Source organism: Battus philenor, unplaced genomic scaffold (genome assembly GCF_028537555.1).
Source record: "Battus philenor isolate CCGP_79_NKW_IND1 unplaced genomic scaffold, ilBatPhil1.0.hap1 SCAF_1, whole genome shotgun sequence".
NCBI classification, from domain to species: domain Eukaryota; kingdom Metazoa; phylum Arthropoda; class Insecta; order Lepidoptera; family Papilionidae; genus Battus; species Battus philenor.
The window spans coordinates 17,685,476-17,705,643 of NW_027181661.1; the positions used below are offsets into that span (position 1 = coordinate 17,685,476).

Consider the following 20,168-nt stretch of genomic DNA (forward strand, 5'->3'; position numbering starts at 1 on the left):
ACTTTGAGTTCAATTTAAACTTTTTGTAAATCATATCTTTTTTTATTTTTGCATATTACATTTTAAAATTTTCAATTAATGCTCATAATGCTCATACGCAATCTGTAAGATTCTGTTTATAAATATCTACCTACATCTTTTTCAGTTTTTTTTACCGATTCGAATTTTTGCTTTTTATTTTTAATATTGAATAATATACTATTAAATAAAATATTCTATGGTTATTATAAAACGTTTATTTATAATTATATATATTTATATCCACCGTAATTCACACATTTAATTATTTTCACTATCAATCATATATATCAAGAGGCGATTACAGGCTGGTAATGCCAGGTTTAAAAGTCCTCAATTAAATTAAATATTTTCAAATACGTTCCTTTTCTTCGGGCGATCCAATCAAAAGGATTGCGAAACAAATCTAGAAGAAAAAAAAAACAATATTTTATCTGATGTCTGTCCAAGTCGAATATTAGTGTGCCTATTTCATCACTCGCATCTCTCTGCATCATCATGCAATTTTTTTGGGTGGGCTTGTTCCACTAGACCTGGACTAATTACCATGTATAGCTGTTTCGCACTACAGTGTTACTATATGTTAAAAATAACTCTAGATTTCTGTATTAATAAATTTACGTCGACAATCGAACATGAGTCCCATAGGCGTCCAATAAAACCGGTCGCAGACTGCCTCCGTCATACCTTGGTACGGTTTACCTGAAACTTTTATTTAGATAGCCAAGTCAGCAATGTACTTGCCGCTACATATTTGACGAGATTGTTCTCTTAGCAGGTCACGCTTAGTCTAATACAGGTTTAGAATTTCGACTCAACAGCGACTGAACATGGTCAGAAAAATGGTCGCTGGAAATTCTTTCAAAGAGAATTCTAGTATAGTCGAGGGTTGGCGGCCTGAGTGATGAATTTCTAAATGTTGTATGATACATAGATTTGTATGGACAAAGCACCGGCCTTCGTATGTCGGGATAAAGCTTCTTTTTCCCGACATACGAAAGCTAGTTTTTTATTTAAATTTAACTCACCGTTGATACAGCAGGTTTTCTATTGTTAACCATAGAGGCTGATTCAAATCCATTTTTCCTGTTAATTATTAGTATCGGTAAAGATTTTCATACAGATGTATAAACTGAAATAAAAATAACAATTAATCACACACATATAGCAATTTCCTGATGCTATGTCTACCTACTGTGGGATGTACATAGGCGCGTGGTCTCCACTGGAGGACCTTTAGATTCCAACGGCTGTCGATAACAGATAGATTGTCGTTCGGACAACTTATCTATACTCATAGTGATTTTATAGAGAGTTACGTATTCGTTGGCCATTGATACCAAAAACTACATAACGAGATAAGGATGCGTTTACATCGGCGGAAAATTGTCAATTAAAATCTGTCACTGAATGAAATACAACTGGCTTCTACAAAACGGATCCTATCATAAATAATTTTCTCACCTTTATTTACAAGGGATAATGATATAGTCGAGTATGAAGCTGATGTCAGTGAACAGGAAAGAAGGCGGCCACCGCCCTGAGCTTAAACATATCTGTTTCCCACACAAAGAGCACTGCGTACCTGGAACAAACAAAATAAATAATAAATATTTATTCATTTATCAGCGAGGTAAGTATGTAACTTTAAGGCAGCTCTGGATCATTTTATGTAAAGCAGACTAAAGGCGAAGATATTTGAATAATATGTTTCACAGGTTAGGAATACAACAATACCTCACTTTGCGTCGTGGTTACGTTCCAAAAAAAAAACGCCGCAATGTGAATTAAGATTTTCTATAGCAAACCATGTAAAGATCGAAGATAGGTTCCAGGATCACGAAAAAACTAATTTTAAAAAGAAAATGGAACAGAGTGAACATTTAAAAAACAAAAGTAATGTAACACTGCCAATAAATAAATTGGAATAATATTTACCTTCTTTTTAACCAGAAACAACAGGTAAAAATTTATTTATATTTATTATTCGCTCTTAAAAAAAAGGACACTACGTAATTGAAACTGAACTCTAAAATTAGCAAAACAAAGTGAAAATAAAACTGTATTAAAATTGCGATGATTTGTAGTTAGAAAGGGAATCCCCGAGTTTTGATGGCATGCCGCAATTAAAAACAAAAGTGTTGCCATCTATTAGACAAAAAAAAGAAAATTTAAAAAAATAAAGACCCGAACCTAAAACAACGCAACCTCGAAAATCTAACGACGCCTAGTGAAAATAAGTACTAATTAAGCAGCGGTGCAACTTCGAAGAAAAAAAACACAAAACGAAACGACGCAAGCGAGGTATTGGTGTACGTAGATTTTCGGAGAACAAATTTTCAGTGGACGGGACATATTATTCCTATCGCCTATTAATTCTGTGGCCTATCGTTCCTCTTATCTTACATCTATAACAAGGTATTTTTGGACAAATGGTTTTAGAGGCGACCACGATCCAGTAGACGCAGCTCGGATGGATCCCCCACCAGGTAGACCGACATAACCAGGGTCACGGGACATCGCTGCTCATGCCTTGCAGTGATGTGAATTTTTTTACTTCATCATTTTATTTTTTATATACTATACATACACTTGCGTGCAAATAAATCTCTATGATTCACAAATACCTATATTAAACATTTTAAACTTTATTATTAAGTACAATTATTTGTTGCATCCAAATAAGTTAGTAAGTATATTCGCCGACCACATACCTGATACTTCATACTGCAGGTGGTTTATATCTGGTACGTCTTGTTTGAGATAAATCGATGTGCATTTTGTTGGGTCAAGACATAACCCGTTGTTACTGACTTATTGCAACTTAAACCATTGCATTAGTGTATTCAAGTAACATGGTTGGTACACCTCATCCATGGCAGTATCGCGTGTAGGGGTACCCTGAAAAAAAGAGGTATATACACTGAATGAATTGTCTTGAAGACGAGTATCAAGAATTATATATCATGTGCCTGCCTCCAGGATCGAGAGGAACTACATATATATTTACGATATAAATAGCTCAACAGATTAGCAACCTGAGGTGGCAGTTGATAGACTACATAACGCGTATAACAAACAGACGTACATACATACACAGGTATTGCCTTTTAATATCGGAGGGAAATTTTTTCATTGGATACAAGATATAAGAAGTCCGGCCTTTGGAGGAAGGATATGTTTATGTGGTATTTCTACCCACTAAAACCCTCAAGGTGATCAACATCGATACGTTATTGATGATTGTATGATGTGTCTTAATGTAACGCTGCAACGAGGGACCGCTTTGCATTGCCTCACTTAGCGCTTTCATTCACCTCTTACGACATGGGATACCATAGCTTTGTTCTAATGAAAAGGTTTACACGGGTATAGCCAACATTCGTGCGAATATCTTCGGTGACAACTTCTCTGTACCGCGAACTCATTTCGACAAAGCATAACTGCTAACAGCACAAACATCATCACACCAAACGCAATGCAAGTGCTGATGATCGTTGCATCACTGGGTTATGAAGAGGAGATTACGTACATACAGATCATCATATAAAATACATAGGTCTTGCGCTGCTCGCGTCCAGCGACTTCCCACTAAGTCGTCGGTCCACCTGGTGGGGTGCCCACACCTCGTGATCTCCACTTGAGAACCCTTCGGCGTCAGCTGCCATTGGCTGCACGAGCGATGTGCCCTGTTAACTGCCATTTCGGACGATCATTTTATTGTAGCCATGTCGAAACTACGATCATAGCCATCTCCATTACTCTCATGAGTGAGTTTAATTCTTCTTATGAGGCCCATCGACTAATGGCGGCTCCAAAGACAACGATTTTGCAGATGAGCTGACATGAAGGGGCTTCAGCATGATAGTTTACTGCCCGGAGCCCCACATCCCACTACCAATGGGTAAGGCCAGGTCTCTGGTAGCTGAGTGTACTAGAAGTCAACGCAGTGAGCAATGGACAAGTCATGAGGAGTGCCGACAAGCACAAGGCAATGCCGAACATAAGCTGCCGACTCTCTGACGCCCTGCTCCGGCTGTCGCGACCCCGACTGCGTTTGGTGGCAGTGACATTAACCGGTCATGGTGTTTTTAACAAACGTCTATTTACATCAGGCGGTACGGACAGTCCTCTGTGCAGAGCGCGCCTGGAGGAGGACGAGACAGCTGCTCACGTACTACTTCGGTGTACGGGAACATCAAGGGTCTGCTGGGATTTCTCTAGGAGGTGGGTTGACTTGATTAAGACCAACCACGACGCAAAATAAGCGCAGTGCCGCTTAGTTGCGGAAACCAGCCCACTGAGACAAGACAAGAGGTCCATCCTAAGCGACCACATCACGGATCCGTATGTCATCACCGGCAACATACATTTCTCTATTACCTTTGTCTTCAAATATCGCTATTACTGTCATATATTCAGTGAGATAAATTAAATTAAAATTTAATACGTACTGCCTGTTTCGTGCGAAACGTCGATCTGTCTGTAGCAATGATTGTGCCGGCGTTCGTTTCGGGACGCTTACATCGCAGCTCATCTGTAATAAAAATATTTTTATTATTATCATTAAACCAAACAAGCAATCTGAAGTCGCAGTGGCAGGGCGGGGGGGGGGGGGGCACATAGCTTGTCTAGTTGTCTGTTGGTGACGATAGGTTAATACGACTACGGCATAATCAACATTGTGTGAGGTCGCTAGGCGTGGTCATCGAAAGATTCACAATTCAGTTTTCTATATTGGTAATATTAAGCCCTAAAAGGTTTAATATATTATATCATTTACTGCCAGTTAATTAATGATTTCAGAAATAATAAATCACCTTGATAAATTCAATATTCGAATTATTGTTCAATTTTGCTTTCTTTGGAGTTATTGTGATATTAGGGGGACCGGAAAGTAATGTCGTTTCTGTCGACATATTTTAAAGAAAAACCGACTAATTTGTTACCGCTCCAGCATTGATTTGTACACTAGATGGCAAAAGGTTGTTGATAACGAATATATATTGTTGATTAGAAATAAAAACTTGTTAAAAATGTAGTCGTGTGAATTTAGCTTAAGAAAGCGACATTACTTTCCGGTCCCCCTAATGTTTATAACACACAGCAATTACAATAATTTTACATATGCAAGCACGCACACAAAATAAAAAAAAAAACAAGATATAGTAATATTAATAAACACACACATGAAAACATGACTTAATTGTTCCAAATAGTATTTGTGTGTGTATGTATGTAATGATTTGTGTGTTCAAACGGATCTATTCAGCATAAAGCACGGACAAACTGTGGGAGTCGTAGATGCGCTAATGTGATGTCTGGATGAATAATTGGTGTAAGATTTTGTGGGCGAGCGGAGCCGACGGGCGAGCCTAGTGTGCCGACGTAGTGCAGTGGGCACGCGCACGCACCGGTGACGCGGGCGCAGACCTTTTGTTTCAAACAACAAAGGCGCAGCTTTGTTCTATTGCCCGCTGTCGCTCGGTCGCGGAGCTCAGTGCGCCCCAGGATCCCACGGCGAATGCACGTTCTTTTTACTCGCCCTCAAGCGTTAACAAATATTTGTTCGTGCGTTAAATAAATTGATAAAGTGTTACAAACATCTTTTAATTACACCCTAACACTTTAAAACCATGGCGCACTAGTGTACCTTATCTTGTCTTCTCCGTTTTTTACCATGCCTTCCTAAAATAGTCACGCCCTCCTATGTAACATATATATTTTTATATTAAAGCGAAAGGGTAAATAAATCGAGTCTCCTTTCGAATCGCCGCCTCCTGGGGCGTGGATCCAACGTAGTGAAACAATGACTTAAGCCCTGATGTAAAGTGATCGTGGCGGTCGCGTGGTTCATACCAATAATAAGAGGCTTTACGAACGTCATAGCATGGGCTGGCTATAAGACCAGAAAAGATGTCCGCTGAATCCTTAAGGCTTTAGATGATACCGCTAGGATAATTGTTAACATCATCTGAAGACACTGGATGAATGTTACCAACAGGTCTTATTTTAAATCTATGTGTGAGCCTTATTAAACATGATTAAGTAAAAGTTAAATTAGAACTCGAGAATGGTAAAAAAACAACCTCATTCCAAAGATCGTCATAAAGACAGAAATTAAACCACCACCGCGTCTACCGGCACGTGTTTCCCTCCACCATTTAGAGTTCTTTTCTGATTCGACCTGACAACAAAACCATGAGGCGACCGCGTCACGTATCCTTATGCATTCAGTGGCAACACACATTAGTCAACATCTTGAACTTCAGACAAATTAATATCTAATATATAATATCAAATATTGATGTACTAAAAAAAACAATGTTTACTTCTACCTATGCAGACTTTTTACTGCTAGAAATTGACCGCAGTCGCATTCGAATATAATAAAAATAAACGCATTTCAGATCATCCTGTATAATTTAACTTAACTAAAAAGAGAGCCATGCGAGTTATTCACAGCACAGAGCTGCGAAGGCAATTTAAACAGGTTCAATACAATAATTCCTACAGTGTCTTCCGAATATATTATAATTTACAATAATTGTAATAAGTTAAAAAAAAATGTCGAACGCACATACTGTATTTACAAAGCACCGCGATAAACTGACTGTACCAAAGTTATTTGTTATAAACGGAATTCGATTTTCAATATACCGCAGAATATTATTGAACAAAATTCAAAACACCCATCACAAGTAAATTGACGAAAAAGTCTTATTATTCAATAAACGAATATTTAAATGACAAGAATCCTTGGCATTGATGACGCCTGATTATTTTGATTTCATATAATATCAGAAATAGATTAATAAATAAAAGATAAGTTGGCGAACAATAAGAGTACTGTTAAAAGGTCCAATGTTGAATAATTTTTTTCTTTATATCAAGGTCACTTGGCAATGGAGAGTATACCGTAAGGCTTCGCTGAGATTTTGTAAATCGTAGAATGGTCTAAGTGGCAGCGCGGGGCATATCTCGAGTGGCCACGAGTAGGTAGACGCGAAATAGGAAACCAAGTGGATGGTTAAAGTCAGGAAATCGCCGGATGCGATGTGCGGTGAGGTTATATTTTGCTGACAGTATGATAATTTATGATGCATATAGATATTTGTAACCGAGTTGAGTTTTTTTTATATCGCCTCCATTTTTTTTTGACCCCCATGTTGAACGAAACATGCGAGCTAGAGAGTGATTATATCTTTTGCAAAGATATATATCTTTCTAGCTCCCGAGCTGGAGATGGGTATCTCTAATGCACACTGACCATTTGTTATATATATATATAACAAGCGACAAGGTGGATGCGGCGTTCTGCGTTATGCGGAAGGCCGCACAGCTGTTTAGCAATAAACTCAAGTTGGGCAGCTTCTGCGCTGCATACCAGACAGAGCTGCCAGCTTTAGCAACGCGACAGAGCTGAGCGACTCGCGGTCCGCCCTCCAGACAGTCGCGAGATCGGACACCCTCCAGCAGTAAAAGAGAATATCATAAAAATGAGAGGGAATGGCAAGAATGTTAGATTTTATTGGGTGAAAGCGCACGGGTCGGAGGGTAACGAGAGGGCGGACCAACTGGCCAAGGACGCGGCCCTGAAGAGTAAAAGACGACCGGAATATGAGGAATGCCTTATCTCATTCGTCAAGCGACAGCTTAGGCTGAGGACGCTTAACGAATGGAATAGCAGGTACATGGAAGGAACGACCGCATCGACAACGCGGAAGTTCTTCCCGGACGCCGTCTCGGCCTATCGCGCGCTCCACAGCATGAAGGTGGAGGGGGCACGGGGGGTTCTCTGAGTACCTTCACAGGTTCAAGCTCAAGGAGGACTCCTCGTGCTTCTGTGAACCGGGCGTGGACGAGACCGTGATCCACCTGGTAGCAGAATGCTCCGCATCTGGAGGGCTCCGATACGAGACCGAACCTCCATTATGAAGGATAAGGAAGAGAGAGAGTCCTTCCTCAAATTCTACAGAGAAGTGACAAAATATGTAATAAGTAGAAACAAAACACAGATTAGGCAATAAAATATTTTAAAACTGGATAAAATAAAGTTAACGAAAATAAAAATAGCGTAAAACAAAACTGTAATAAAATTGTGATATATACTGGATAAAGTAAATCAAAATATAAAACCCTTGATAAATTATAAATAGAAATATATATAACTGCAGTGTTTGACTTTTGCAGTTGTTTGGATGGATGTACGAAACGGAATGTCTGAGAAAGATAGATTTGTGGAATGAAAGAACGGAGAAAAAATAATGTGAAAAATGAAAGAGAAGAATAAAAATAAAAATGTAATGTGAAACAAATTATAATAATCAAAAATCCCTGTTACCACATAAATAGGGGTGCACCTGCAGATTTCTCAAATTCCAGACGGCAAAGGGACAAGGGCGCAAAGCCCATGACCAATTTTAAAGATACCTGAGGAACCTCGCCTCGAGCCGGGACATATTTTACCGAATTGTGAGGCCGCCGAGATCATAGATCGCTTCAGTGGACACACGAGACCTATTGCCTGTTGCAGCCTGTTCCAGCGCTAACACTATCCGAAGTGGCAGTAGTGATATTACCCAGGCAACTGACCAAGTCGAGGACTGTTGTTGCCTGTTGTCAGTTGCCTGGGTAATATCACTACTGCCACTTCGGAAAGTGTTAGCGCTGGAGGAAATAGCAGAAGATACTTCAGCAACGCTCCTGTCTAGTATAATCGAGATTTTGTTTCTGCGATACATGATCCAGACTAGAATCCGACGAGACCGGACATGAACGTCTTGGTTTGGACACTCGAATACGGCACGGTCTCTGGACGTTATGTATTTAATCACAGCTTCATAGCGTCACTTTATTTCTGTTACATTTTACTCCTGTTGTTTAGTAACGAACAGAGGCGGCCAAGGACAATAATGGCCTTTCATTAGCGACGTGCACACAAAACTATCTTTTGCCCAACGCTCTGGGCAGTCCACTAGTGAAGTCGGGTAAAGGAAACGCTGCGCTTCGAGAAGAGCATTGCCACACTTTCCAGTAGTCGTAAATCGGCGGTTGTCGTAAGACGTTCGCCGAGGTCTGAGGACCTGTCCTCGAGGCACGGCTCCTGACAGGACGTGGTCGGGAACAGACCTCCACGCGAAACTAAAAAAATTCAATCGCCCAGAAAGCCTCGTTTATGGCATATAACGGCATCGTATAGCTTGTATACCAAGACTGGTGATGTGGGTATGACCCCCCCCCCCTCCGCCCCGCCCCCCATCAGGTGGACCAAAGACTTAAGGTCAAAGGAAGCATCTAGTTGCGTAAGACCGGTCATCGTGGCGAGCTTTGAGGGAGAATAATGCCTTGCAGTGGGCGTCCACCAGCTGAAAAAGAAACCCCACGTCATGGAAGATGGATCCCTTAATTCGCTTTCTAGGATGTGATCCGTAATACGATACACCCGCTGTGTGCAGAAAGTAAGCGTAAATACCAAATTCGAGAATCGAACGCTGTTTCGCCTCAAATCTCCTTAAAACCAATTATTAATTACCATTCAATTTGTCGTAAATACGTACATACTTAACACTTAGATAGTTAACTACGTTTTTAAGACATCTGTCATTCGTGTCGTAAAAAAGTTCGCGCCTTAGAATGTCTAAGTGACATTACGAGTAAGGTACCAAATAACCGTTAATATTCTTTTTTTAATTATTATCATCAAAATAATTTATGATCATCGTTTCATACTTTGTTAACGTCTGGATATAGGCTTAAGAACCTTAAGGCTTCAGCCATCTGTTCTACTTTTTACCAGTCCAGTTACTTCAACCATATCCCAAGCATAGCCTTATTCATCACTTGTTGATCTGTTATTCCGTTGCTGTATGAATGTATGTTTCACCACAATGAAAGTTTTAATCAAAGTTGGATGTATGTAAAAAAGAAATTATAAATGTGACGTATGGCAATAATTGAATATTCAAAAAACATCGATTAAGACGATTTATGGGACACCACATGACTTTTATTGCGCGAACAGAACATAAGGTAGACATTAGATTTTGCAGCTAAACATTATTACTCACTTAAGTTTTCACAGAGTGGACCTTAATATATTTGTATGTTATACATTATTTGTGATGAAATAAGAAATGCAGGGTAAAATGCAAAAAACAATAACAGTGCAATGAAGTTATATTGTACTCGCGTGCAAGCAGCTGTTAGGATATAAGTTCAGTCGCATGGAAGAATAAGCACGACCAAATCTAGGCATTCGCAGTGCACAGGAAAGACATAAGAAAGAAAAAGCCAAGAACATTTATAATTTTTATTTTTATCGAGGAAAAGTGACAAAATAAAAATATTAAAAGTATTCCATTCCTTCAATAATTCATAACAAAACATACTTACACGCTAAGCAATGTATGTACAAACATCAAATATTTGAATACATTGATTACATAAGCGGAAAAAGGCATTAATACAACAGATTTTACTAATTTGTAAAATGTGTGCATATTTAACTAAAATTAAGTTATTATAACTTTATAATGTGAAATTAACTGAAATAATTAATTTACCGCAGACAGAAATAGTTCTCAGTCTAACTCAATGTTTCTTTGGATTTTTTAAGGCAAGTGTTTTCTATTCCTCTATTTATAAGTCTACGCTTCAATGTCAATTAATATAGTATTGGTTTATGACACATTAATAATAATTCTGGCACAAACAAACATATATATGTATCTCTTTAATGGTGCATATATCCATTGATGGGATATTTACATGAATATATAGAAAAGCGTTATCCATTCTTGTGGTTACAAGTCAACTCTTCAAAGTCAATTAATAAAGGATTGATTTATGATACATTAATGATTATTCTGGCACAAACAAACATATATATGAATCTCTTTTATGGTGCATATGACTATTGATGGAATATTTACATGAACATATAGGAAAGCGTTATCCATTCTTAGGGTTACAAGTCAACACTTCAATGTCAATTAATATAGGATTGATTTATGATACATTAATGATAATTCTGGCACAAACAAACATATATATGTATCTCTTTGATAGGATGTTGATGAAAATATATACCTAAAATTATTTATATGCTAAGAAGATTCTCCCTACCCCAAGCAAACATAACTGAGCCCATCGCATGATTTAAGTTTTAGATAAATAGACATTTTGATAATGGATTTCTTAACAGTATACAGTAAATAAGTTAAGCACAGGCAAGCGTAAATATAAAACATCACTTTGAATATCATTTCACTCATGTAATGGCTGAATGGCGGAATCTGTAACAAACATATTGTACTACAAAACAAACTTTATAGATATACATTCAAGCTGTAATATAATATCGCATTTGTAATTTAATACTAAGGGATGCAATAGTAGCTCAAGTTATGTTACCTGTTAACTTTGACTAAAACAGAATATATTCTCAAATTTCAATCATCTCATTTCTAAAATGGGGCAAAGGCAATAGTCAAAAACTGAATTTACTAAACTAAGTAAACTAACTATCTTGTAAGCAAGCAAAAATTTCAAATCCTACTTTTATATGTATGATATATTTATATTAGATTAAAAATCATGTGTACTAAAAAAGTAAATATTAGTTATAAAATGTTCAATTTTATGAAGTAAACCCATATTTTTAATCTAAAACCTTACCATCAAAGGTTACTCTGTGATTGATGAATAAACTCATTTTGGCCCTTTTCCGACAACACAATACTAACCGCCTCTATTAACTGGTTAATATAAATAAAAACCTCTCAAAAATCGCATAGCAAAAAGTATTCACAATAATGACCAGATAAATCATTACAGCCTTCAAATAAAATCGCCAAATTTTGAATAACATGGTAAGTCTCTCCGGCCTAATGGCTAACCCAACACCATCATCATATAAAGTTGAATATAATGCTGAAAAACTTGTTATTACAAAAAGAAATTAAATTAATTAGTTGTAATTATGTACTAAACGTACAGACGTTCATATCTGTAAGCAGGAGACCCATACCATGCAGAGGGTGTCTATCAAATTACATGAATAACTGCAGACAGCTTGATAATTGCAAAAGATTTTGCTTAAAAATGCAACATACCTGTAATCTCCATTACGCCAGATTATATGCAATTACTTTGATTTACTTTGCATATATTTGCAATTAGGATGTCAGTTTCACTAAAATAAAAAGCAAATGAATCAATAAACAGTTACTTATGAATCAATTTCAAACTGCGCAGTGCAGTTGAAACAAAGCAAAGAGCAAAATACAGCAACATGTGATAACAACAATATTAATTTTTAATCTTTTAAATATAATATTCAATAACAAGTTATAAATAACATACATATCATCATTAAAGAGAAAGTAATGTCCTTTAACTGGCAACACTTTTTCATCTATCTTCATATTTGTAAGCAATTAAAACTAAATGGAATGACAGCGATAAAATTATGTACTTGTGTATATTGTGTATGTAATTATGGACTTATTTTCTAAATTTCTTAAATTACCTTGATTTTACTAAATACAAAACATCACATAAGTAGTGTGGGACGGAGATAGTGTTCTGTGAAGTCGAAACTAGCCAATTGTCCCTATCCAAAGGTCGATGTGTGATGATATTTATCGCCAGGTACTTTCGGCAGTATGTGTATTCTCTTCTCTCTCTTTCAGAAACTTCAGGAATACAATTGAGATGTGCAGTATTCAGAAGCCTCTGAAACATCTTCCCTTCCAAAACACTCCAGTGGCAGAAGACAGAGGCTTATTGTCAGTTCACGTAGCAAGTGATGATCGACCAATAGAGACAGGGGTGCTTATGATACGGCTTTTTTGGCCCGTTTATTGAAGGTAAATCTCTCACTCTCACAAATTACTTCGCTCTTTATCATTCATCATATTTATCTTTCATATTCTCTCAATCTTCACCTCAATCTTTCACCTAACATTTTAATCTTAATTTACCATTACAATATGATAGTACTTATAAAAGTCGGTCACCAAGAAATCACTCAAGAGGATGTTTAGAACTTCACTGCAAAGTTGATGCCAAAATGAGGGAATAGACAGAGAAACCACGGTCACAGATAATTACAGTGTGCATGGAACACATGGTTTGTACAACCGATGTCTGTTGGTGCTAAAAGGTTCTCGAGCGGTAATCATCACCAGGTACATGATACATGGGTGGGCTCCCCACTAGGTGGACGAGGAGATTTACATAGTAAAGGCTGTGAGAAGTTGATGAATGTGGGCGGTCACATGAGACCAATTATTGTGGTGATCTTTGATGGAGGATTTGATGATGTATATACAGTCTATTTGACACCTATTTCTAGTCACACTGTGTAAAGTAATGACCCTTAAATGTGTGATATTAAATTAAATTTTCTATTGTAATGTTATAAGTCAATAAAAAGATAATAATACATAGTTGATAATGTTTTTTCTTTTGTAGTTATATATTATAGCAAATCACTCCCTACATTAATATCATTTTATAAAATTAATACTGAATTTATACAAAAATAATTTATTTTATGGCAATTATAACCTTACTTTCTATAGTGGACTATAAAAAGGAATTATTTGTAACAATTACGATTATTTACTAAGGTCGCCATTTTGATTTTTAGAGATTGATATGACTTGTATATATATTAACACATGATTTTAAATTGTAATATACATACTGACCTATTTATAATTGTTTATTGCATTTTATTTAACATCTTTGTCTCAGTATTTATTGTTTTATCATTAGTTTTTAGTTATTTAACAGGTTACCAACACAAATGGATTAATTTTGGAATATAATTTGGTACTGTGCCGTATTTATCAATTAAAAGAAAACTTAAAGAGTCGAACATTTTTATAACGAGTTAATTTACACTATAGTAATTGTTGAGAAATATTGTTAAATGGATTTTAATCGCTGTTTAGATACAAGCCGTAAAAAATACGTAATAATCATACTATACCTGTTTCGTGTGTGAATTTCCGCATCGAAACCTTGATCTTGTGTAGTAAATTATGTTCAGTATCATTCAATACATCATAAAGAAATGCTTTAGATAAACATTCGCATTTACAGATGTCGTTAGCAATTGAATCTGGAATTAGGGAATGAAATGACGTCGATCCCATTGCGTCGGCATCATTTTGAACTGATTTAAGCCACTTAAATGAAAGTTTTACCCGTTTTTCGTCCTTACCTTTAGGTTAAGTCACTCGTGGGAAAAGACGTTTTTGACATATCTTAAAACATTGCCATCTATTAAAACATTGCCATCTGTTAGCAGGAATCTAAAAAAAAACAAATACGTTCCAATATTTATAATTTAAATATTTAATATGGCTTTAATTATTGTTATAAATTAAAATCAACAAAATATTATTTGTGATTTTGGAATCCATTATGGAGCTGGGTGATAAAAAGAACTCAATCGCTGTGATTTAATTACATATAGTGTGTATGGTGCCAAATAATGTTTTAAAAATCCTCCTTGATATATTTATTATAACAGTTTTTGTCCTAATCCGGACTAGGCTACTGAAAACAGTATTTATGTGTTTGTTTTATTTTGCAATGTTTTTTCATATGGTCCCCATTTTTAAGGACCTCGACAATACCTCTCTTAGGTCCACACGGAAGGTTTTGCTTAAATTCTTATTCTTCTTAATATCTCTCACACGTTCTTCTTCTATCCGTCAAATTATTTTCTATGCCTATCTATTTCTTTACCTTCCATTTCTTATAACCTTTTAACCTTTATCGTTCCTTCTGGATTGCTATTTTACAATTTAGATGTGTTTATTTATTTACTTTAGTTCCCTTTTTCTTATAATCTAATTTCTTATTTTTATTGTTTTAACTTAATTCTGTATCACATTTTGTTACTTTTTTTCTTTACAATTACTACTGATTTTATAACCTTTTATTGCCGTATTTGCTACCTTTTGATAGTAATCCAAGAAGGTGTTCCAATGTTTAAAATAAAACTGGTTGCAAATAATAGAAATAAAATGTGCTGGATGCATTAATTTTATTTCAGTCTTGCTATTTTATAGCTAAAGACGTTTTAGATTTAAAAATGGTTTTTATTCTAAACATTTACACTTAAGTGGTTGACGATTTCTATGAGGATGTTACTACAGTATTTTATTTTGATAGGTTGTTGGGTTGTAAATGCAGAGAAAAAATTTATATACATTAAAAATTTATTTAAGATTTTTCTCTGCAGCGTCATTGTTGACTGGTGGATTGACTGACAAAACGGCACATAGGTAGTGTGGGACAGAGATAATGCTCTACGAAGCCAAAATTAGCCGATTGTCTCTTTCCAAAGGTCGACGTGCAATATTTATCGCGTAGTACTGTAAAGATGTTGTTATATTTAAAAATAAACTTAAAAATAACACATGTTGATGTTTTTATTTATATATCTAAGTTTAGTTATATATGTAAATTTTAAACAATTCAATGTAACATGTTTTGTATATTTTAACAACATGGGGTCTCGATTCCAACACACTAGCGTTGCAGGAGTTTCTTTTGCCAGTTCTCCCAGCGTTGAGGCTTTGCAAAGTGGAAGCCGGGATCACCTCCTAGGAGCCCTTGAGCTAAGTTACTCCATAGAACGTTCATTGAAGCGATGGTAGAACTTGGCGACCTCCCAATCCTGTAAAATAGTAATACGCCGCGGCTCAAACCAACTGCAAATGCTATTTGGGCAGCATTAAAAGTCGTGTGCCTCTAGACCTTACATTGCTATTATTTGATTACTGTTAATTAATTTATTCATTTAAAAATTACAATACGTAATTATAGTATATCATACCGAAATAATCACATTATATATTCAAATGTATTATATATACCTGAATGATAAATAAATTTATTCTATTTAAAAAAAAACCTCTGTCTCATGTTTTTTTCTCGTGGCTTGCAATGCATTTTATGTGGGTAAATTTTTAATATCCATTCCTGATAAATTTTAAGAAGTTTCATAATTAAATTGAGCTATAGTTTGGTAATATTCATTTTTAATAAACGCTCTCTTCAATCTAAAAAAATCGATGTTATTTGGGATTAGGTGGAATTAAAATTATTTTAATAAAATCACTTTCTAGTTATTAATATATTCTAGAAATGATAACCATGTAGGTGTTGGGTTGATAGAAGTTTCTAGATGATAAAGGGTTGTGTTGTATATTTATATTCTGAAAGAGAAATCGATTATTTGAATTCGATGTAAATATTTTAAAATGTAAGGTAGTTTTGATTACCCTACTGTCAGGCGTTGGTTCTTGGTGGCAGATATGAATTTTCTACCCTCCAATTTTTTTAAACATTGCTGGATCACGAGCGTCGATACACGTTCTCTTGGTGTTGCAGTCTCGAAGAAGACAGCCGTGATTTTATATTAGATCTATCTGGTGATGTATATAAGTTATACATATTGTCCAAACCTACCAGTGATACTTTTTTAAATATTCTTTTCAACAATAATCACACGTGAATTTCATTATGGAAGAAAAAACATCACTCTGTGTCGCTACCATAAGTAAGTGATCAATCTATTTTTTTTTAAATCTATATCTATTTATTTATTAAAAGTAACATCTTATGTTTATAATGTACTAGGCCGCAGCAATCAAAATTGTTTTAAATTACCTTTATTCCGGCGTGTTATAGGTTATATCAATTAAAAAATTTTTATCCTTTTCGCAGAAAAATCCGAGACTCAAAAAGAGAATCAGCTCTTTTCCATTGTGAACAATATCTTGAATATAAATCAGCAAACGGAATTGCCACCATTAGATGCGATATTACAAATTTGTAAGGAAATAGTGGTTTGCCTCTGTAAGTACAGCTTTTATTCATTCAAGTTTCTAGAAGTTTCAAGAAGTTTCTAGAATATTATGCATTCTTAAAATTTTACGCAAATTACACTATTACATTTTAACCTATTCCATAGATATGTAACAGCGTCTGTAGAGAGCGCTCCTATTGTATCTTCTGTTTCAACAATGTCGGACGTAACTTATCCCGGGTTCGTTTTAAATATTGCATAAACCATTATAAAGATTCTAATTGCACATTCGTATATCGTGTTTTGTTTTTACATATAAATAAAACAGAATTGTCCGTTTGTAATGCCAGCTTTTTACTTACGCACATGAAAATATATACTGTCTGTCTGTATTTTCCGGCTAATATCTGAAATGTCTGGACCGATCCTGATGGGACTTGTACTGGAAGGTAGCTGATGTAAAGAAAAGTAACTTGGGCTACTTTTATTTTAGAATTTTTTTAAAGTCGCGGGCACAACTCGGGTACGGAAACTTAATATGTAAAGCCTACATTTCTTAAACTACTTATTTAATGTATTTTTTAGTATTTTTATGATTTACAAGCGGACATTACAACCTACACGTTAAACCTGTGATTTGAAATTTAAACATCTGTAAGAATCAGAGAAAATGTGAACAATGAGAGATTGGGTGAACATAATAATTAGAAATAAAAAAATTATTGATAATATTTGCCATCAGGGGCGGCTCTAAGTCGTGTAGTGCAATGAAACCCTGGCGCCCTCTAGGCCTGACCCCCCCGCCCAACCTGCGGCTATAACTATTAACTTTGCCGTCGTAACAAGAAAGTTTTGTTCATATTCCAATAAGCTATTTTAAAAGTATGTATATCTCATAATATCGTATTAGTTACGGCCTTTCTTCTTATGACAGCAGAATAACACTCGTTGTTTTTATGCCTGTAGCACATCTCTGTTGCGAAACTAAGCGACTAACTGCGATAGATTCCAAGAAGATGCTCTTAGCTGTCTTAGAGGGCGCTGCTGCGCCCCTGAGACGGCGGCGCCCGTGTGCATGCACACCCTGACCTGTAGGTTAAGCCGCCCGTGCCGGCCATAAAAATAAGGGTGATGAAATGTTCCCATTAGTGGGGTTATTCTTTTCAATTGCATAAGGGTGTTATTATTTCCAGCGCAAACATCACAACACATGGAAGGACTTTCCGCTATACTATTGATTATGGAAGATTTCCTCATCGACAACATAAGTGAAGGTTATATTCAACGCAACATGGTCATTGCTACTGTGTTAGAATTTGTGTTTATTCTAACATCAGATCCAAGTGAGTATTTTTTTTTTTTAATTATAAACTCCCGTGTCTTCGTTTGTTCGATGCTAGAGATCTCAATCACTGATCTTATCTCCTCTTCCTACATCTGTAACGGTACTTGGCATCATTTATTTATACTGTGGAATCTACGGCAGCAAGAGATCTAGTTAAGTTCTCATCAGCCCGGGGGCTTTTACTGCTTCATCGGTACCCAAGGGCACGTGAACCTATCATAAAATTATCGCTGAGCAGTCGCAATCCAGTTGCATGATCAAGTTCGTACGTAGGAAACCTGAGCTACACGGTGAACCAAGGATGGAACATCCAACCTCGGTTCGCTCACGCTGTTCCTGGTTATGCAGCGGGAGGCCGCCCCCCCTGAAACGGATATTGTCGTACAGCAGTACAACAGTGTCATTGTAAAGGACAGGCGGTGATGGAAGTGTGTATAAAAAAAAACAAATCCTCTCATTCTTTCAGTGATGAACTACTTTTTTAATTCGTACTTACAAAACCTGTAATTGCATCCACAAAGGAGCATCAGTTTATTAACTAATTACGGTAAAAGTTTCATTTTTGCGATTCGTCGTCCAACACCCGGGATTCCCATTCAGGGAGCGGTGTCGCGGAAATATTTATACCCAGTTTAAAGCGGCAAGTGCAACACAAGCCAGCCTATTATATATTTTTATTATGTTCAAGTTTCAATTGAGAATCGTTTGGGTAACTCACGTTTCATCATCATTTAGCTACTGTCTGCCTATGATGAAGGTGATGTTAATTACATTACACTGTTCACATATTTACTTTTTACAGGGTATCATGCCAGCGTGGTTACTTCCGCCGTGCTCGTTATTTGCAACGCCATGGACAGATACCAGATATACGAAGCTGCCAAGAAGCTGCTGCTGAATGAGCATCCGTCGTTGGCTCACCGTCAATTGCGAACATCGTTGTCGTTTTTGATGAGTTGGTTATATCTATGGCGTCCCACGGCTGCAGTGGGCGACTGGGTGCATGCCTTTATTCGTGTCCTGGAGGTAGGTTCATTCATATCTGCTTCGTGAAATAAATAACATATATCGATTAAATAAATTCATTATTAATTTTACTTTGAATAATCCAAAAATTTATACTTACACAAGCGACGTCATGAAGTTGAAATAAAATATTGCAAACATAGTTTGTGATAAACTTTATAATAATTTATGATTTTATTTATAGCAAAGTTTAAAAGTGAACATGCTATGTTTTTGTGGTACCGATAGGTGTGAAGATTATCACGGCGAGGGTCACTTTACTCGAGTCAAGCCGGCGGCAGGCTCCGAGGTTGATAGACGCCGCCATTTCTATTTTCGGAATCGCGAATAATTGTTGAATTGTCTTAACTATACTGTTCAACCAAATTTTTTGTTTTTTTTCAACTATGTGTTTCAAATATGCAAGTTACAGAGGCAAGGAGTTTATGTAAAAATAGTTTAGAAAATAGTATGCCCCATGCTAGTGTTAACAGGCGTGGTTGTATAGAACATGGACGTGTATAAAAATTACACAAATAATTTATATTTTCAGGACAAAAATTATTACGATGTTTTGATAGAGGTTAGCTTGGATCACCTGTCGTGTATGTTCAAGTCGCTGGGAACTCAGCGATCAGTCGACTCCATAGTAGAACTTATCTTCCACGTGTTGGCGTCACTTCGCACAACAAAGGCGGCTTTCCACAGGGTAAGAATACGTTTTTTAAAATATTTCACAGTTGGTAAATATTACAAGAGACGATCAGGTAAGCCTCGCCTTCACCGCTTCCACCTCCGTCGCAGTGTACACGTGTAGACTCTGAAACACAATGCTTTACTTTTGATTACAGTTCACGGACCCTTCCGCTCCGTGAACTCGTGTAAGACGAACCTGCAGCACATTACATAACCCTACGAACTTCGTAGTAAATTTATTAGTATTTTATAGTCAAATATTAATAA

At 36.3% G+C, this 20,168-nt stretch overlaps 1 long non-coding RNA gene across 2 annotated transcripts; it reads right to left on the bottom strand.

The window, feature by feature from the left end:
- Window positions 1–241: 241 nt before the first annotated feature.
- LOC137921096 (uncharacterized) lies at window positions 242–14,304 on the bottom strand. Of its 2 annotated transcripts, XR_011107341.1 has the most exons (7): window positions 14,255–14,304; window positions 14,021–14,152; window positions 4,473–4,555; window positions 2,733–2,919; window positions 1,483–1,603; window positions 1,047–1,150; window positions 242–424 (listed from the first exon to the last, which is right to left on the bottom strand). It is a non-coding gene; the product is annotated as an uncharacterized lncRNA (long non-coding RNA). The 2 variants fall into 2 exon arrangements; XR_011107335.1 differs by having other exon boundaries at window positions 14,021–14,267.
- Window positions 14,305–20,168: the final 5,864 nt, after the last annotated feature.